Source organism: Panthera pardus, unplaced genomic scaffold (assembly GCF_024362965.1).
Source record: "Panthera pardus isolate Hobbes unplaced genomic scaffold, ASM2436296v1 HiC_scaffold_8, whole genome shotgun sequence".
NCBI classification, from domain to species: Eukaryota; Metazoa; Chordata; class Mammalia; order Carnivora; family Felidae; genus Panthera; species Panthera pardus.
In genome coordinates, this window is record NW_026527013.1 from 33935275 (window position 1) to 33957073 (window position 21799).

The 21799-nt window shown below is 43.7% G+C and overlaps 1 long non-coding RNA gene across 1 annotated transcript in view; it reads right to left on the reverse strand.

The window, feature by feature from the left end:
* Positions 1-11503: 11503 nt before the first annotated feature.
* The window catches only part of LOC109279046 (uncharacterized), a 107061-nt gene continuing 96765 nt past the window's right edge, over positions 11504-21799 (reverse strand). The window contains exon 3 of the long non-coding RNA XR_002085973.2: positions 11504-11604. This is a non-coding gene — a long non-coding RNA (uncharacterized LOC109279046). The remainder of the gene's footprint in view (positions 11605-21799) is intronic.

The window sequence follows — 21799 nt, forward strand, 5'->3', positions numbered from 1 at the left end:
TTTCACGGTTGGTGAGTTCGAGCCCCGAGTCGGCCTCTGGGCTGACAGCTCAGAGCCTGGAGCCTGCTTCGGACTCTGTGACCCCCCTCCCCTCTACCCCTCCCCCACTTGTGCTCTGTCTCTCAAAAATAAATAAATGTAAAAAAAAATTAAAAAAAAAATACTTTCCCCCAAAATATTGAGGTAAAGAAGAAACAAAAAGCACATATTTACTGACAATTTAGAAATTAATGAGAAGAGAATATCTTCAGAAAACCAGGAAACCCAAACCATTAGCAAAATTATTGGCTTAAATATGTTCATCATGAAATAAGAAAGAATAAAAGTAAATGAAGTGAACCAAGTGTTTATAAAAAGGGGGAAAAAATAAGGTGAATGTTTGCCACAAAAACTTATCAAAATGGCGAAACATCCATATTGAAAACAGAAGAAAAAATAAATAATACAGCAAAAATTAGTGGATTTGGCCAAGAAGAGCCATACAATTGACAAATAATTCTACGGGCTTAAAAAAAAAAAAACACAAAATAGACAAATCTTGGGAAATTTTTACCTAGGACAAAAAGAAGAGAAAATACAACAAATAAAATTTCAAATGAAAACAGAGCAAAGAAAACGAGATGCCCTTTCTTTTAAGGTGTTGGCAGATTTCAAAGATATGAATGTTTTTCTGAGAGAATATCCAATCACCAAATAATCATGAAAAAACAGAACCATTTGTCAGAAAATTATCTCTAATATAACTCTGGAGGCCAAACAAATGAGGTTCTCAAACTTTCAAGAAATAGATAATTCCTATGTTTAATGCATAAAATTTTCCAGAGTAAGATAGCCACGACTGCCATAATATAATACTACAGACCGAGTGGCTTAAACAATGGAAATTTGTTTTCTGACAGTTGTGAGGGCTGGGAGTCCAAGGTCAAGGTGGTGGCCGTGCTGGTTTCTCTTGAGGCCTCTGTCCTTGGCTTACAGAAGGCCCCCTTCTTACTGTGTCCTCCCCTGGCCCTTTCTACGTGCCAGACTCCTGGTGTCTCTCTTCTTACAAAGACACTAGTCCTATCTGATTAGGGCCACAACCTTAGGACCTCATTTGACCTTCCTCACCGCCCTAAAGGCCCGGTCTCCAAATACAGTCCCATGGGGGTGAGAGTTTCCATGTACGAATTTTGGGGAAACCCAAGCCAGTCCATAACAGATGTAATTACAGATAAAAAGAGAAATCTGAAATTTATAGTTCTGTCTTAGAGAGGACATGTATGAACAGTTATGTCACCAGTAGTAACAATGAATATTCTTTAACACTTCGCAGTCCATAAAACTTGCTCATTTATATTATGTCTCGGATCACTCCAGTGCCATCTCATCACTGAGGGCTTCTCTGAATAGCACCTCCCTCGATCCTGTGCTATTAGGTCCGTGTAATAGGGCCATTGCTCTGTAACTCACTTCCTGGATTGATTTTTCTTTTGAACACTTAGCATCATCCACTGTATTTATTTGTGTTGTTAGTTACTGCCTGTCGCTTCCATTAGAAAAGGCTTCCTGAGGGCAGACTGCATCTGTATTGTGCCCTACTGTACCTCCACACCTAGAACATAGGCGCATAGTAGGTGATCAAAACATTGTTACAGGAAAGAGTAAGTTGTCATGTCACCCCTCAAATAACCATGTGGTTATGTAGGTGGTGCAGGAGCTGTTAACAGATGAGGGACCAGACATTCACATGAGCGTAGGTGAGGGGTTCTGATTTCCTGTCCTGTATACTCTTCCCGTCATCGGACAGGACAGTCTTCACGACTCACATTCTTGTCTGAGATGATTATATAAACGTGTTTTCTTTGGGGAGAAAAGCGTCATTGAGATAGAATTCACATGCCATATAATTCATCCATTTAAAGTATACAATTCACAGGTGCCTGGGTGGCTCAGTCGTTTAAGCGTCCGACTTCGGCTCAGGTCATGGTATCAGTTTGCGGGCCCGAGCCCCACGTCGGGCTCTGTGCTGACAGCTAAGAGCCTGGAGCCTGTTTCAGATTCTGTGTCTCCCTCTCTCTCTGCCCCTTCCCCACTTGCACTCTGTCTGTCTGTCTCTCTCTCAAAAATACACATTAAAGGGGCGCCTGGGTGGCTCAGTCGGTTGAGCGGCCGACTTCGGCTCAGGTCACGATCTCGCGGTCCGTGAGTTCGAGCCCCACGTCGGGCTCTGTGCTGACAGCTCAGAGCCTGGAGCCTGTTTCGGATTCTGTGTCTCCCTCTCTCTGACCCTCCCCAATTCATGCTCTGTCTCTCTCTGTCTCAAAAATAAATAAATGTAAAAAAAAAAAAATACACATTAAAAAACATTTAAAGTATACAATTTAATGGGTTTTAATACACCCACAGAATTGTGCAAGCGTCACCACAACCAATTTCAGCACATTTTTTTTATCCTGAAAATAAATACCCTTTTAGGTGGCACACTTCAATTCCTCCATCAACCAGCTCTAGGCAACCGCTAATGACGAGTTGCCTTCCCCCTGAACTCATCTCCCTCCCTCTGCTCTGGCCACACTGCCCCTCCACTGTCCCTCCAACTTGCTCCCTTCTTCCTGTGATCCTCTCCCCACCTGCTCTAGTCCCGGCTGACTCCTAGTTGTCATCATATCTCAGCTTCCTCTGGGTCTTCGGAGTGTCTTCTAGAAACTGAAAAGTGCACAGCCACCCTGCCCGAGCTTAAATCAAAGCTCTGTTAACCTGACAACCGTGTGACTTTAGGAGAGCCTCCTTCTCTGTTTCAGTTTGTTTTTCTGTACAAGGGGACAATAATGGTGCCTCCGAGGATTAAATGAGCTATTATGTGAAAACCACTTAGCACGCTGTCTGGCATATAGTCAGCATCATGTTCATATCATCACCATTACAATCTCCACTACCACCGTTGTTATTATTAACCATTTGGCAACAGGTTATCAGGGAACTTGCAAGTAAAGTGTATCACTATTGATCCAACAATTCACTTTAAGAAATGTATTCTAGAGGCACCCGGGTGTCTCCGTCGGTTAAGCACCTAACTCTTGGTTGCAGCTCAGGTCATGATCTCACAGTTTGTAGGATCCAGCTTCACGCTGGGCTCGGTGCTGACAGCTTGGAGCCTACTTGGGATTCTCTCTCTCCCTCTCTCTCTGCCTCTCCCCCCATTGCATGCGCACACTTTCTCTTTCTCTCTTTCCCTCTCTCCCAAAATAAGTAAATAAACTAAAAACAAGGCAACCTAAGCAAACAACTGGACAAGGACATAAGGATTTGTGGGCATCACGGGATTAAAAATATTTTTTAAAAAGAGGAGTGGAAATTTTGAAACAGAGTGCATGTTGGTGAAAAAGCAATGGAATAATACACAGCCTTATTAAGACTTACCTACACCAGGAATTCTCAACCTTTTCTTGTTCTATGGACCTCCCAGCCTGGAGAAACCTAATGGATACATTCCTACAATAATGTTTTTAACTGTATAAAAGAATACACAGGATTGCAAAGAAAACATTTATGTGAAAATAAAGCTATCGGATATTTAAAAACCTGTAATATATTAATAAATAGGATTCTTTGTATAGAGACAAATAAGATCTAGTAGGTCTAAGAGTTATAATTTTGAACTGCTGGTGAACAAAAGTACACCAAGATATATGTGACAAGCTTGGGACAGATTTGCAGGTACAGCTAACATGACTGTGATTTCTTGCCTGTATCAATAATTGGAAGAAATGTTAAATTTCAGTTGGAGTCTGTGAAAATAAAGATATAATCTTTTTCCACACCCAAATCCACAAACCCTCAGGTTTAAAAGCCATGATCTAGCTTATGGGTCCCCGGATGGTTTCTATAAAGGTCCAGATAATAAATATTACAGGTGCATCGGCCATACTTTCTTGGTCACAAGTACAGTTGAAGAATGTGGGGTATAGGGGTGCTGACCCTCCTGCTGTCAAAAATCTGCATATAACTTTAAAAAAACTTTATTATTTTTTTAAATTTTTAAAAAAATGTTTATTTTTGAGACAGAGAGGCAGAGTGTAAACAGGGGAGGGTCAGAGAGAGGGAGACACAGAATCCGAAGCAGGCTCCAGGCTCTGAGCTGCCAGCACAGAGCCCGATACAGGGCTTGAACTCACACACAGTGGGATCATGACCTGAGCCAAAGTTGGATGCTTAACTGACTGAGCCACCCAGGTGCCCCTAAAAGACTTCATTTTTAAGTATTCTCTACACCCAACATGGGGCTCGAACTTACGACCCTGAGGTCAAGAGTAGCATGCTCTACTGACTGAGCCAGTCATGTACCCCCTGCCTGTAACTTTGGACTCCCCAGAAACTTAACTAGTAATAGTCTACTGTTGACTTGAAGCCTTACTGATAACAGTCGCTTAACACACATTTTGTATGCTATTTGTATCCTATACTATGTTCTTAAAATATAGAAAGCTAGAGAAAAGGAAATGTCATTAAGAAAATCATAAGGAGGAAAAATACATTCAGAGTGTTGTACTGTCTAAAAAAAAATTCACATATAAGTGGACTGCACAGTTCAAACCCTCGTTGTTCAAGGGTCAACTGCGCTCAATATTGCCCTCGTAGTGAGAAAGCAATATGGAAACAAATAGGTGTGGTTGTGTACCGATGAAACTTTATTTCCTCGAACAGGTCGAGGGCCTGCTTTTGGCTTCTGGAACACGGTTTGCTGTCCCCAATCTGGAGTACTATTTTCTGACACAGAAGAATGTTCCTAAACTGCTAAGTGAAAGAAAATCAATAATTTTTATTTGATACATAATTATGCACTGTCCCGTTGGTGAAAAAAGTATATCTCTATGTATGTCTTTGTGCATAGGTATGCAGGGAGGTATGCATCTAAATACACAAGTCTGGGGGAGCCTGGGTGGCTCAGTCGGTTAAGCGTCCGACTTCAGCTCAGGTCATGATCTCGCGGTCCGTGAGTTCGAGCCCCGCATCGGGCTCTGTGCTGACAGCTCAGAGCCTGGAGCCTGCTTCGGATTCTGTGTGTCCCTCTCTCTCTGACCCTCCCCCGTTCATGCTCTGTCTCTCTGTCTCAAAAATAAACATTAAAAAAATAAAAATAAAAACATTAAAAAAATAAAATAAAACATTATCCTCTCTCTCTGACCCTCCCCTCTCTCCCTCTCTCTCTGACCCTCCCCTGTTCATGCTCTGTCTCTCTCTGTCTCAAAAATAAATAAACATTAAAAAAAAAATTTAAAAAAAAATAAATACACAAGTCTGAACAACCAACAAAACTGTTAAGAGTGATTTCTGGGTGATGGGAATACGAACAATATTTTTTTTCCTTTATACCTTTTCTATAGTCTCTCATTCCCCCCCCATCAGTATGTATTCATTTTATAATGAGAAAAATAAGAATTAAAAAAGGATTAATTTCAGTGGGCTTTAAAAGCCCAAACTCACAAGGAACAGAAGTTTCCCTTTGGATCCTCTTCATCACTTCTAAGTCCTTAAAGAGAATGAACTCACTGGCATCCTTTCACTGTCACAAAACAAATGCCAATACTGACAATGTCTTATGCGGTTCAGAACATTATCCTGAGTGGGCTCCTGGGTGGCTCAGTCAGTTGGGTGTCCGACTTTGGCTCAGGTCATGATCTCACCGTCCGTGAGTTCGAGCCCCTCACTGGACCCTCTGCTGACAGCTCAGAGCCTGGAGCCTGCTTCCGATTCTGTGTCTCCTTCTCTCTCTGCCCCTCCCCCCAGTAGCACTCTGTCTCTCTCTTTCAAAAATAAAATAAAAACATGGGGCGCCTGGGTGGCTCAGTCGGTTAAGCGTCCGACTTCGTCTCAGGTCATGATCTCATGGTCTGTGAGTTCGAGCCCCAGCGTCGGGCTCTGTGCTGACAGCTCAGAGCCTGGAGCCTGCTTCGGATTCTGTGTGTCCCTCTCTCTCTGACCCTCCCCCGTTCATGCTCTCTCTCTGTCTCAAAAATAAACATTAAAAAAATAAAAATAAAAACATTAAAAAAATAAAATAAAACATTATCCTGAGAAGGGGATCCATTAGTTTTCTACAGACTTCCAGAGGGGTCCACGGAACAAGACAAAGTTAGTCTGTCTCCTGTAGGGTCTACACCAAGGATCCTGTTGCAACCCTCTTGGAGTTAAATGGCCCAAGTTTAATGTCTTCACTGCAGCCCTCAAAGGATTACAATCAAAGTCCACACAGACGCCAGCTCAGGACTTGAAACTGGTAGGTCCTCTGTAAATGTAAAGCCACCCTCCTTCCCATCTGGTGGTCAATGGGACCTCCACTGGGCTGCGAAGATGGAGATCTTGCCGAATGCTACCTCAGAACCCCGGGGGCCCCTCACTCTCCCCTCCAGCACGCTAACCATCAACATCTCTGTGATTTCTTGCGGTCTCCGGTGTCACTCCTGTGCTATTCATCCTAAAGAGGAAGAATACACCTCAAGTAACAGTGGACAGAATTTCCTTCAGCCCTCTCAAACCTAGGGAGCCAGTGAGCTTTAATGGGACCGCAGCCTCAGCAAGGTGGAGGCCTTGGCCCCAGGCAACGCGGCCACAGCCAGCAGGGTAAGGAGCCTCATTTCCCACGATGCCTCTGGGGCTCACTCTTGTCCAATCCCACCTCAACCCCCTCGGCCTATTTCTGACTCCTTGGCTTTGCTCCAGCTCAGCCCTGGCTCAGAAAGCAGTCCCTCCCCCTTTTCTCAGTCATCCACCAAGGATCGGAGATCTCACGTCCTCAGGAGAAACATGTCTACGACCAGTTCATTCCATACAACCTTTTCCCTCTGCTGATGCCTTAAAAATTTTTTTCTGAGCTTTATTAGAAGCATCTTAAAATTTTTACTTTTAATGTTTATTCATTTTTAAGAGAGAGAGAGAGAGAGAGAGAGAGAAAGCCAGCAGGGGAGGGGCAGAGAGAGAGGGACACACAGAATCCGAAGCAGGCTCCAGGCTCTGAGCTGTCAGCACAGAGCTCGACGCGGGGCTCGAACCCACGAACCGTGAGATCGTGACCTGAGCCGAAGTCAGACGCTTAACCGACTGAGCCACCCGGGTGCCCCTATCATAAGCATCTTATTATACATATCTTGATTTATTCGTTACCACTTAACATAAAAAAGCAGACACACAATGTTTTAAAGACTACTTGAAACGGTCCCTGGGGTAGGAAACAGAAGGCTACCACTTACTAGTGACGCAATTTTGTTAAATCCCTCTTGGAGCCTCAAGTTGCTCAGTTCCCACTGCCCAAATGGGCATGTTTGTTGTAATTTTCCATAGCAGTTTGGGAAGCCCAATGCCTAAAGGAGTCAGGCAGCTAATGTAAAGGAGGGGAGGAGGCCAGAATGAGGCAGTAGGGGTTGGTGGGGACTACTGTGCTTGGGACAGGTTCCGTCTAAATGGACAGGCGTTGCTCAGCGGTGTCCAATTATGGCTATGCAGGAATGAGGACCCAGTACTGCTGGAGTTTAATTTTCAAAAAAGTTTTTTATGATGTTTATTTTTGAGAGAGAGACAGAATGCAAGTAGGGGAGGGGCAGAGAGAGAGAGGGAGACACAAATTCCGACTAGGGGTTCAAACCCACGAACCAGGGGATCGTGACCTGAGCTGAAGTCAGATGCTTAACCAACTGAGCCACCCAGGAGACCCTGGGATTTAATTTTCAAAGAGAAATCAGAAATAAAGACTCTTTGGGGCATCTGGGCCGCTCAATCAGTTAAGCACGAGACTCCTGATTTCAGCTCAAGTAATGAGCTCACAGTTCATGAGATTGAGCCCCCAGTCAGCTCTGTACTGACAATGATCAAACTTGTTTGGGATTCTCTCTCTCCATCTCTCACTCTGCCCCTCCCCCATTTGTGTGTGTGTGTGTGTGTGTGTGTGTGTGTGTGTGTGTGTGCACGCATGCACACAAACACACACACTCTCTCTCTCTCTCTCAAAATAAATAAACATTAAAAAAAAGAAACTGGGGCACCTAGTTGCTCAGTCAATTAAGTGTCCAATTTCGGCTCAGGTCATGGTCTCACGGTCTGTGAGTTCGAGACCCACATCGGACTCTGTGCTGACAGCTTACAGCCTGGAGCCTGGAGCCTGCTTCAGATTCTGTATCTTCCTCTCTCTCTGACCCTCTCTGGCTCACACTCTGCCTCTCTCTCTCTCTCTCTCATATAAACAAACACTAAAAAAAAAGAAATAAAGACCTTTTTATGATATTTCTTGAGTTTTGAAACATTGCATTTGCCAAATACAACCCAGAGTCTTTCTTATAGAAAGCCAATTTACAACTCTGTGCTATGTTTGTGTACGTTGTGTTAAACTAGAACAGACATCTGGATTGGGTCCCTCAGTTATTTTCGCTTCAGTGTTTTCTTCACTATGTGCTCTGTGAGTCTAAGGTGTTGTTTTCTCACCTCTCCTCAATAACATTGTAATGTTCTTGTGGGCAGTTCACATCTCCTGTACCGAAGTATCATTCAAACCGGGTTAATCATCTCGGTAAATAGTACTCGCTTGTTAGTTCTTCATATGGCTCTCTCTCTCTCTCTCTCTTTTTTTTTTTTTTTTTTGTGGTGAATATTTCTTTCTTTTTCTTTTTTCTTTTTTTTAATATGAAATTTATTGTCAAATTGGTTTCCGTACAACACCCATTAAATTTCAGCATGAGTCAGCAACTGCCCGAGCTGCTTGTTAAAAATGCTGATTTGCCTTATCAATTCTTTCCAAGGTATATGCCCAGGAGAAATGTGTACATATATCCATCAAAAGACATGTACAAGAATGTCCATAGCAGCTCAATTCATAATAGCTGGTGACAGACGTCTATCCAATTGTCCATCAGTGTCAGAATAAATACAAAATAATCATTCACAATAAAAATCTATACAGCAATGAAAATGAATTAACTGCACCGCGTGCAAGAACGTGGATGGATCTCACAAATGTAATGTTGACCAAAGGAAGCTGGACACCTAAGAATATGCGGAGTGTGTTTCCATTTACATGAATACAGAAATTGGCAGAACCCAATGTATGGGGTATAAGGATAATATCAGGATGACTGTTGGAGAGGCAGGGACAAAAGGGGACACCAGGCACTTCTGGGGTGCTGGCAGTATTTCTGGTTGCATGGACATGTGAAAATTCACTGAGCTGAACATCATTTATGCTTTTCTGTACATTACCACCTCATTGAAAACCTAACATGCTAATTCCAAGGCTGCACCCCACACTGACAGATGGGAGTCCCCAGGCATGACTAGAGCGGATCATTACACGACTTCCCTTTCGAGAAATACATTCAATTGGAAGAGCACAGATTTATTCCTCCAAGGGGCTTCTGCAGGCACTCTTGGCTAACCCAACCAGCATGTGCATTTCCCAGCTTCTCTTGTGTATTTCTACATTTTACTGGATGCAAAAAGCGACATAAAATTAAGAGGCGTTATGGGTACGTTCAAAGGCACTTGAGGGCATAGAGAGAGACAGCTCTGATAATGTGCCAGCTTATAAAATAAGGCTAAATAAAATTAAAAGTTTATAGGGTGACTAAGAAACCATATCCCCGGGGAAAAAGTCAAGCGTTCACCGCCGCTGAAATCCAGCCGAATCCTGGCTTCCCTGGGGAAGGAGATTGGGTGGAGGCCAAGAGGCTCTGGGGCTTTCCTGGAAGGAAAAAAGGGGAGGTTCTCTGACTGAGGTAGGGACAGGGAAGGACCAGCATTGTAGACATTTTGGGAGCTGCACTCTCGAGCTTTGTTTTTGCCAGTGTGGGAATGCTGGAGCTGAGAGATTTACTCAGGTCACATTTATTTACAACTTGTGCTCTTGCATTTAAGAATCCAGAAATAAATTGGATGTCAAAGGGACACCAAAAAGGAATCTTTTAATAAGCTACAGGAAGGCCCAGACTGCATATATGAGCTTCATCTTTGAATCCCCAGCACCTGACACCATGCCTGGCAGATAAGAATACTCACTAACTTCATTCATTCATTCATTCATTCAGCATCTATTTATGGAGTACTTACTTTAGGTTAGGTACCATTCTTCAGTAGTTGAGACAAATAGAAGTCTCCCACCTCAAGGAGCTTAGAGTCTAAATGATGGGAGATCAGCCAATTCATCAGAGATACAGTATGTTCCACGGTGGGAAGTTCGAAAAAATAAATCAGAAAAGAATAGAGGGTTGGAGGGTTGAGAAATGTTGCAGTTTTACCGGGGGAGGTTGAGGAAGGTCTTACTGAAAATTTGAGCAAGACCCAAGGACAATGAGAGAGTAAGCCACGTGGATATGTGAGGGAAAAGCCTTCTAGGTAGAGGGAACAGCAGATGCAAAGGCCCTGCGGCAGGAGTGTGCCTTGTGTGTTTGAGGATGTCAAAGAGGCTGGAGTGGTTGGTAAAGAGTGAATGAGAGGAAAGTAGAAAGAAGTGAGATCCAACAGGTGATGGGGCTGCTGGATCATTGGCTACGAGGATTCTGGCTTTAACTCTGAGTGAGTCAAAAGCCTTTGGAAGATTTTAGATAGAGAAATTACATGATCAGACTAATTACTGATTGAATGATTAAACATGGCACTGTACACACCACAAATGACTTTACTTTAACATATGTTATTATATTTGATCTTCAGAAGGACCGTAAGAGGAAAGAAGAACAGGAATTGTTAGCCACATTTTCCAAGGATTACGTTATGGAAATTAACAGCATGGGCTTTGGAGATACACAGATCTGGGCTTGAATCCTAACCCAGCCACATGAAGATCCAGGACTTTGTGCAAGAGTCAGCCTCAGTTTCCCCATCTCTGCAATGGAGAAAATAACGCTATTGGGAGAGAGGATTGGATAAAATTACCAATAGACGTGCCTCATTCAGTGTCCAGCACACTTTTTGCTCAGTAAGTGACATTTGTTGCCGCCCTGTCCAGCTGGAAGTGGTTGCAGACATCATCCAACTTTGAGGATCTAAGAGATAGTCTCCAGAAACCCGCGTCAGCATCTGCTGGAGTAAATACAGAGATTCCTGGGCCAATGCCAGATCTCCCGAGTCCTAATTCTGTTGCTTTGGAACCTCATTTCAACAATTAAGAACTTAAAGCGAATGTATCAATAGAGCAGAGGAGCATGGAGGTTAAGGTAGCTCCGATATAATAACTGAATAAATTACACAGCTCTTCTAGCTACGAAGGAAGGTTCTTAAAATGACATTGTACTTAAAATGAACTCACCATAAAAAAAAAAATCCATTTGCAATACTCTGATTAGTGTTTCACTTTAAACAGTCAAAATGTAGTTTAAAAGAAACTCTACATCCAAAAGATTATCGTGCTCACGTCAGCATCACGTATACTAAAACTGGAATGAGACAGAGAAGATTTGCACGGACCCTGTGCAAAAAGATGATCTGTGTACCATCCAAGTCACCCTGTGGGCTCCCCGGGGCTACAAGCACCACTTACTTGGAGCATCACTGGAAGGACCGCAGGATGTAAAGGAATAATTTGAGCATCATGTCCCGTGCTGACGCTTTTGTCTCGAGGTTAGGGCACGTAAGTAACCGGTTAGCCTAGGGCACAGAAGGGGCAGATGAAGACAGGGTCTGGTTCCTTCCAGGAAGACTGAAAATAGACACGTTGGTGCCACGCTCTGGAACATTTACACAAGGCAGGAAGCCTCACTGCGCCCAGGACTACTTTTGCCTAGGGAGACCCGGCAACCGGTTCAAGTGGTTGTCAAGCTGTAGGGCTTGGAGTCTACAAAAAAAGAACAGACCTGCAGACGTTAAGATTTACGCTCTAGGACTGTAGGTGCACCACTTCGAACGCACAGTTCACGTGGATTCTTGGCGGACTCCTCCTGGCTTCTATTGCTGTTTCTTTGCCTTCTTGGGCTAAAGTTACTCAAGTATTTATGAAAAGGGAGCCTCACGTGTGGCTGAGGTCCAGCACAGTTCAGTGCAATCAACTTGCAACGCGCCCTCAAATATGCTCCGAGACTGATTTGGTTACTAAGTATTTGATTGGAGAGAACCAAATGGAATTACTACCACTGGCAACCATTTATCAAGCACCTGCGTTATCTCACGAGCCACGCTAGAGACTTTCACTGGTAGCTTACGCACAGCATTTCTGTAAAAGGGGGCCTCATGAGCCCCATACTTTTAAGTTCACCCATTTATTTTGAGAGAGAGAAAGAGAGACTGTGTGCGAGCGGGGGAGGGGCCGGGAGTGAGGGAGAGAGAGAATCCCCAGCAGGCTCTCTGTGCCCGCAAACCGTGAGATCATGACCTGAGCCGAAATCAAGGGTCGGACACTTAACTGAGTCACCCAGGCGCCCCAGCCCCTTTTGAAGGATGACGAAATATAGCGAGGTAAAGTAACCTGCTTGAGGTCACACGGAGACTTAGCCACAGGGCTCAGTTCAAATTCCAGCCTGCTTCGTGCCCAAGTCCCATTATGCAGACGTTCAGACACCAGACGAGGTTTTCACGGCAGAGAAGAAGGCAGCAAGGCTCTGCGGAAGGTCACTCTGTCCAGGCATATGTGGAAGCAAAACGTAATGGTGTCCCGGTATTGGCTTGACTGAATTAAGAACGATTGCGAAACAGAAGCGTGGAAGTGCTAGACGAACCATCTGAGTCCACACCTTACAGAGCGAGAGGGTTATTAACACCGCAAGACAAGGACACACGTCTCTTACAATGAGCACTTCTGCCAGCAGGTGATATACCCGCAATGGGTCTCCTAGCATCATGCTACGGTTGTCCCGGGGCGGGGGGGGGGGGGGGGGGGGTGGCGCTGCACAAGCCACCTGGGGTGGAATTCAGCAAGACGGGACAGAGTGTAGCTAATCTACTCCCCTATCAGTAGCTCGAAGTTAATGCCCAGTCGGCTGTCAGCTTCAACTGTGAACACTAGTCACGCAATCAGGTGAGCTGCGGATGTGAAAATGGTTGAGCAGACCCTTGGTATTCTCAGATGTCACACTTAATAACAAGGATGTGAACACAGGGCTTATAGGTGCCAGCCACCATTCTAAGCAATTTTTACATGTGACAGCTCATTTAGCCGCTGAGGACTCTCATCCCCATTTTACGGACAAAGAAACAGAAAAGTAAACTAGCCCAGGATCACACGTCGACTCGGTGGCAGAGCTTGAATTTAAACCAGGACAGGATGGCTTCGCAATTTTCGGTCTCCACGAGTTAGTCTGAAGATACACAGTATGGAGTCATGTGTCATTCTTCAACGGCATGCCACGACATTCTTTTGCTAAGAGGGGCTTTGTGCAAGAAGCGAGACATTTAGCTAGGGACTGAGCCCAGTTCACTGAGCCATGTCTGAAACCTAGAAAAGTTTTGCTGTTTTCTAGTTAACCTAATGTGGACCTCTCAGGGAAAAATTATATGCCATTGTAGGTGTAATAACTATGATGTTTTTGATTACAAGGAACAAAAATGCCAACTAATAGCAGTTTTAAAACAGAGGCAATTAAGCATTTTTTCATACAATAAGAAGTCTGGAGACAGTGGCTCAAAGATCCTCAGCATGTTGGTGATATCTCTCCTCATGGTCCCAAGATAGTTGCAGCAGTCCCAAGCATCACATCCCCACACCCCCTCATTCCAAAAAGAAAAGAAGGTGAAGGGGGCAAAACAATTCCCTCCTTTCCTGCAGGAAAATTATTTCCTAGACGTTGCCCTACTTCCTGTCACATTTCATTAACAGAACTGTGCCATCTGTCAACTCTTAAACCAGTGTTTCTCAAGCTCAGCCCTATCAACATTTTGGGCCAGATTAATTCTCGGTTGTGAGGAGGCCATCCTGGGCATTGAAGGTGCTTATCAGCATCCCTGACCTCTACCCACTAGATGCCGGTAACTTATTTCCAGGTATGACAACCCGAAAATGTCTCCAGGAGCTGCCAATGTCCTATGGGGATATGAGTGTGTGTATGTAAACTTGACTGGGTTGAGAAGCATTGCCTTTGATGAATGAGTGGCAAAGAGAAATGGGATAGTCATGACTGGCTTAGACCAATCATAAATCAGCCCCCAAGGCTAAGCACGCTGCTACCTGAAAAAAGTTCTACCTTAAGGAAAAAGTGTAATGGCTGTGGATTTGGCCATCGTTCCCCGTGTTGCTTTTTTGTTTTTAAAATAAATGTTCTTTATTGGAAAGTCCAAGGGGGAGAACTGAGAAGGACATTTTGTCTCTTCTTATAACTAAGAAAGCATTCATGAGGCGTATCATTCATGAGGAAGAATCAGGTCATAGAAATGGAAGTTTGGGGGCATGTGGGTGGCTTAGTCGGTTAAGCTTTCGACTCTTGATCTCAGCTCAGGTGATAATCTTGTGGTGTGTGGGTTCGAGCCCCGTGGCTGGCTCTGTGCTGACAGAGTGGAGCCTCCTTGGGATTCTCTCTCTCTCCCTCTCTCTCTGCCCCTCCCCCACTTGCTCGTGGGTGCATGCTCTGTTTCTCTCTCAAAATAAATAAATAAAATTGAAAAAAAAAAAGAAAGAAGTGGGAGTTTCATTGATATCTAATCTGTGGCTTTGGTGGCCACAGGAAAACAATCACAGGTCAGGGCAGACATTCTTCTTTTTATTCAGAAAACTTACACCAAACTGCCTTTCTTTGAGGGCATTCCTCTTTTTTTCTTGCCTCACCTCTCTTTAAAAAAAAGATAGGGGCGCCTAGGTGGCTCAGTTGGTTGAGCTTCCAACTTTGGCTCAGGTCGTATCTCATGGTCTATGAGTTTGAGCCCCACGTCAGACAGTCTGCTGTCAGCACAGAGCCTGCTTCAGACCTTCTGTTCCCTCTCTCTCTGCCCCTCCCTACTCTCAATCTTTCTCTCAAAAATAGATAAACATTAAAAAGAAAAAAAAGATGGGTTCTTGGGTGGCTCAGTAAGTTAAGTGTCTGACTCTGGGTTTCAGCTCAGGTCATCATCTCACAGTGAGTTTGAGGCCCATGGAGGGCTCCATACTGACAGTGCAGAGCCTGCTTGGGATTCTCTCTCTCTCCCCCCTCTCTGCTCCCCCGCTTGCTCTCTCTCTCAAAACAAACAAACAAACAAACAAACAGACAAACCTGTAATTGCCCAGGGATAGATATTTGGTAAACAAGGACTTCAGGTGGAAAATTCCTCTATTTGTTCCTTAGTTACATGCCTTGGACATTTAAAAATAAACACCGGTTAAAGTATAATTGGCCATTTTATTCCCAATGTGAGAACAGCTCCCCTCTTGTAAATATGATTATTGGAGGGTGCGACTCTTAGGGACAATAGCCAACTTGTACGGAGCACTATGTTCTGATGCCCCGGGAGATGGCTGGACATGAATGAAGGCTGTGCGGTAGGTGGCTGGGCTCCGTGTTGCAGAAGAGCCACAGCAGCCCAGTGACGTGCCCCAGTTGCATAGCCAGTAAGAGAAGGGACTAAGCTCTCAGGAAGCTCAGATCTGGGTCCCTTTCTTGTTTTCAAATCACTTTCAAAAACGAAGATTATGGTTGTATCAAGCCAATGTAAAACCAAAAGAAAACCTATCTTCTTCCATTCTTAGTCCTAAAAGATAGTGAAAAAACAAGTGTGTTTTTTTTAGAAAGCAGTAAAGAAGTGCTACCCTACCCTAAAATACACAGTGTGGACTTTTTAATTCGTGTTTTCGTAAGCAAGAGCCTTTAAAACATAACAGTTATCCCAGTGTTTCCATATTTAGAGCAATCTTTTATATTGTTTTTGCTATTTAAATTTTTTCTTATTAAGCATGTTTACAAAAACGTAGAGAGGGATTTTGATGAAAACCATGGTCGGAAGAATAGTTCTTTAAAACCCAAAGCCACACCTGCAACCCTTTAAATCCAAGCAATGTTTTCTAGCTGAAAGTTCTGAATCTCATCTTCCACATACAGCTGAAAGTTTAAAAATAGATAGTGTGAGGTTAAAATGACCGTGGGCAGTCAACTGGACAGAATTTACCGATGCTTTTCAAACAAACAATTTGAAAAGTTTGGGGTGGTTTTTGTTTGGTGTGTGTGGTATGTGTGTGCATAATCATAAAAGAGATTTTTTTTTCATTTCATCTCATTTCATTTTTTCACTATCCTTTAGCAACAAGACACAGAGAACATTGAGAATTCTCAAATGGAACCCAACTTGCATTATTAAAGAGAAAACCCAGGATCAATATTAAATTACTGATCTTAAAGGCTACAGACTCTGATGAAGCCTGAGAACTAATTATAATAAAAGAAAATTCTGCTAGTTTAATCCCCCCCCCCAAACCCTGGAGGCATAAAAACTTCAGAAATTGATTCATTTTCTTTCACTCAGATACTTTATAATGATTCAGCAAAACAAAGTTATAAATACTTCAGCACTGAGTAACATTAAATTGGGAGCAGATTTGAACCTATTCCCCAAAGCCAGCTTGCCTCGGAAGTCAGCAGTATTAGGATACGCTTCAGTGGAAAAGTTTATCCAGAATTGATTGGAGCAGAGAAAATAAAATCTGATCCATATATTTTTAAACTCCTACTCTTCATCAGGTGCTCCGTGTATCTCCCCCCCGCCCTCATGGCATTTAAAAAACAACAACAAAAAAAACCCTTTTTCAAAATATTTAATTTGAAAACACAATCAGATTTTGTAGAACTAAAAAAAGAATAACCTTAAGGTGAGTATATATGTATATAGAGCCAATTCTCGCTATTCGGGCCGGTTTTGCTCTATAAAGTCATAGCAAACACTGAATTAGCGAATAGCGAATCATTGCCCCTAAGGGAACTACAGGGCTCTGTTCCTGCGAGCCTTGGCTGTAACATTTTGTTAAGCGATCAACACATAATTTTGTTTTATGTGTGTTTCTGCTTAAAGACATCTTACTTAATATATATTGTTGATTCATTAAATTGAACTTGTGGCCAAGAACACTATAACTCACGTCTGAACGACGTTTATCTAACACACATATTTTCTTCAAAGGCACGCCACGGCCCTATGCTTAGGAATACCAGAGAGCACTTTAGCGCTCTCCTTGCAGGCCACTGTAAACAGCAAAATCACCATCGAAAAGCACAAAAATGTGGAAAACGTGGTGCTAAGTAGACTGTGAAAAGGACACTTGTTTAGAGTATGAAAGCTGAAACAAGAAGGCAGAGGGTCACCTTCCTTGACCTCAGCTGGGAACGTGCAACATGCATTACGGAGACTCAAAATTTTTGCTGCTCTGCGCGTGTTGGTGCAAAAGGGCTGCCTCGTATTGAATTTGTGGTTGCAAATAAATTTTAGCAAGCAGGTGACATGACAAATACAGAACGCGTGAGAAATGAGGACTCACTGTATGTATAGATCTATTTATACATAGATGCATACGTACATACACATATCTTATCTGATGGAGCAAAATATCTGTTCTCTGTTAACTACAGCTAAGTGAAAGGAAGAGAAGCGTTCTCTCCACCAGGCCTTTGTATAAAACCCTCTCGTCAGGAGGAAGTGGGCTCTTCAGCCTGGGAAGGTTTGCCAGCAAGGCTGCGGAAGAGACGGCAGGATGGATCTCCTGCCTAAGACACGGAGTCCTTCGAGAGTGGCAGACCGAAACGACTGACTTGGCAGTTTTTAAGGCACATCTAAGGCTTCCAGGTCAGAGACCTACTTACTAGGTGTGTGTACTTGGGCAAAGCCTGTTTGATGCCTCAGTTTTCTCAACTATAAAATGGGACTAATTATGGAACACACCTCTTTGAATTGCTGGAAAGATTAAGTGAGATACTCCAGGTAATGATGAAAAAGCACCGATCTTTCTTAGAACAACCAGTCTTTCTTAAGAACAGGATGTGGTAACTCCTGAAGGGGTGCAACGTGCGAAACACACGACCAAGGTATGACGTATTATTGCCCAAAAAGGCTGATCGACGCCCCCAGAGCCAACCAAGGGGGATAGAGGCACAAGTTCAAGTGCTCTAGACTTTGGAGGCAATCAGCGAATCCCAGAAAGGTAGGACAGCTGACTTTGTTTTATTCTTGTTTGTTTGGTTTTGTTTCTACAGAAAGTCAAGGGCACGAAAAAAAGAGGGATAAGGGATCTATTTTAGACTATGAGATGGAAGGGACATAACAATCTAGCGTATTTGCAGATGAACCGATTATAAAAAGACACTTTTGAGACAACTGGGGATAGCTGAATTCTGACTGGCTAGTAAATGGTATTAAATAATTCTTGTTAATTTATTTATTTTTTATTTTTTTATTAAAAACAATTTTTTTCACATTTATTTATTTTTAAGAGACAGAGCACAAGCAGGGGGCGGGCAGAGAGAGAGGGAGACACAGAATCTGAAGCAGGCTCCAGGCTCTGAGCTGCCAGCACACAGCCTGACACAGGGCTCAAACCCACGAACCGTGAGATCGTGACCTGAGCCGAAGTCGGACGCTTAACTGACTGAGCCACCCAGGTACCCCAAGTCCCACTTGATCTCAGCTCAGGTCATAAGCTCACGGTTTGTGAGTTCAAGCCCCGCGTTGGGCTTTCTGCTGACAGCTCAGAGCCTAATTGGGATTCCATCTCTCCCTCTCTCTGGCCCTCCCCTGCTTGCTCTCTCTCTGCCTCTCTCTCAAAATAAATAAATAAACTTTAAAAAAAATTATAAAAAAAAATAAAACATTTCAGAAAGAAAAAAGAACAGGACTTGGGGAAAACTGCTACTAAATTATTGTTTGACGAAAACAGTAGTACATTTTTTCAGAGCGATTGCTGTCTAAAGTACTTCTGGATCTGGGGTGCCTGGGTGGCGCAGTCGGTTAAGCAACTGACTTTGGCTCAGGTCAGCATCTCAAGGTTCATGGGTTCGAGCCCCGCACTGGGCTCTGTGCTGACAGCTCAGAGCCTGGAGCCTGTTTCGGGTTCTGTGTCTCCCTCTCTCTCTGCCCCTCCCTCACTTGTGCGCAGTGCACGCTCTCTCTCTCTCTCTCTCTCAAAAATAAATGAACGTTAAAAAAATTTTAATGTACTTCTGGATCTATGAAGAAAGTGCAGCTCCGTTATTCTACATGGTTGTTACTACTGTGAGTGAACATTTAAGTTTGAGAGAGAGAGAGACAGAGAGAGAGATGTGTAAGTAAGCAACATTTGCTAAGGAATAGCTCACTCAGCAACAGTCTGACACCTCTGGGGTGCTTGAGATATTAAAAAAAAATGTTTATTTCTGAGAGAGCACGAGGAGGGGAGGGGCAGAGAGAGAGGGGGACAGCGGATCCAAAGTGGGCTCCACACTGAGAGCACATTTCCTGATGTGGGGCTTGAATCCTTGGACCACGAGATCATGACCTGAACTGAAGTCAGTCGCTCAGCTGACCAAGCCACCCAGGCACCCCCCCACCCCCGAGATCTTTGGAGTGATCTGTGGGTTCAAAACTCTTTTTGTAACAATACTAGACAGCTGGAGCCTGCTTTGGATTCTGTATCTCCCCCTCTCTCTGCCCCTCCCCTGCTCATACTCTGTCTCTCTGTCTCTCTCAAAAATAAACATAAAAAAAAAAAATCTAAGACAGAAGTGGCATCACGGTGGGTTTACAGGCCAATGCTCACTGATACAATATGAGGGCCCTCTCCCTTGTTGGTTTTCACTGTGTTCTAACTTTGAATTAGTCACCGACATAGGGATCTAGATTTGTCTTCTCTTGAACAATGGGGAGATCTCGCGATGCTAGTCCTGTATTCTTTCATGGTAACAACTGGCTGAAGTCACGGCTGGCCTTTTTTGGTGATTCAAGAGCATTCCTATTTGCTACACTCTCCACTATTCCCTGGTGCCCCCTTGGCCAACGCACTGATTCACATCACCTGCCTGGTCTTTGCATTCACTCACACAAACCCAGGCCTGGGGCTACATCCGTGGCCCTCCGTGACCTGGCTTCTCCTGCCTTGTCTCCATCCCATCCTGAACTTTATGCCCTGGCGATAGGAGATGATGGGAGTTTCCCAGAAGACGGTGTACCTTGGCTTCCTTGGAATGCCCCTTACCTTTTTCTCAGTTCTGCAAAGCCATACTGATGCTTCCACTCCCAGTTCAGATATCACCTCTGCCAGGAGGCCCTCCCTGATGCTTAGGAGTGGGTCAGGATCTCTTTATCTCCTCTAGTTGCTTCTGCCCTCTCTAACCTATGATACTGAGGTGATCGGCCTGCCCAGTTCAGAAACTCTCTCACCTGTGCACGTTCTTTCGTGTACCTTAGCACCTAGTGTCGTGCCGGGCACCTTTACAGGTTGCTGTCATAGACAGTCAAAGACCCTGAGCCCAAATGCCTCCAATGGAGAAGGCCTTGGGAATCCCAGACTGGGGAACTTTCTTGGAGTCTACCCCCATTTCTTTGGCCTTTCTTTTCCTTTTCTCCACATATCTGTTCCAAGAGCTCTGGCTGTGAAGAAAAAGGCCCTTTAACTTGGTCTTATGGGGTACTTTGGGTTTTAGAGGGGAGATAATTTCTTAACAATTAAGTCTTTCTGGTTTCTTGCCTCTGCACTCGTGGATGAGGTCAAGGTGGGAGCGTAGGTGAGTCACTGACTTTCCTCTTAGCCCTGTTGCCTTGTGCGATGGAGGAGACCACGCCTCTGGAAAGGTGCCTCTGGCAATTTTGTGGAGGGGGGCACTAATTCAGAGAAGCCAGCTGGAGGCTAGGATGGATTAATAACTATTTTTACTCACTGTGGCTATTAATAACCACCAGTCATTTAGATATGAAGTGATTAATCACCACTAGTAAGTAGAGATACTCAGTGAGGAATTAAACACCTTGCCCCACGGCCATCCTTGGAATAAGGGCAGGGCACTGTGGTAATCTAATTTAGAGTCTTCTCGATTGTAGGCCAACTCTAGGAGACTCTGGATGATACGATGTTATTAATTACATTGCACAACATCCTCAGAGGGCTTCAAAGGGGAAACTGATAGATATGTATGTGCTCAGGAAGAGCACAGTTTTTCCCCGGGACAGTGGGAGCTATGCGGCTGATCTCATTTCCCTTTTTATGTGAATTGCTAGAAAGCTCAGAGCCGAACTTGTGACTTGCCTGTTGGAGCTTTTATGGATTCATTTTTCGAATAAGCCTCATGCTTAGCGCCTTCCTCTTGTTTTTCTGTCTTTTGGTTTACCTCCGTAACACAAAACCAAATCCTTACCCTACCCTTTCACGAAAGGAATATGAATTCATGTTTAGAAAATGTAGAAAATACAGGACACAAACATAAAATTAGTAAAAATCAGCCAGTCATGTCTGGAGAGAATCACGTTCACGTTCTGGTGGACTTTCTTCCTCCTCCTGCCCCCATTCGTATACACGTGTATTTTACAAAATGAAATCAATACCGTATATAGTATTTTAGATCAGTCCTCCTCTGACTTGTTACATTCTATCATGCACATCTTTGGTCTTGTAGATGTCTCATAATTTATTCAACCAATGTAAGATTGTTGAACTTTGGCCTGTTTCTAATTTTTTTTTCTCTTTTTATTTAAAGAAATGTTTTGGTAAACACTCATAACTGAATCTTTAGGCATACGATGATCTTCCAGTTAAAATTCTTAGAAGTTCTAACTGGCTTCTAATGTATGTAATCTGGTTTATTTAATATATCTCGTTGCGCACCCTTACTTTCTGGAACCAGCTGAGGTATAATTAAAGACAGCAAGTCAGGCATGCCTAATCTCCTGTCCTCTGCTCAACAGAACCTTCCATCCACAGACTGGGATTAGAAGT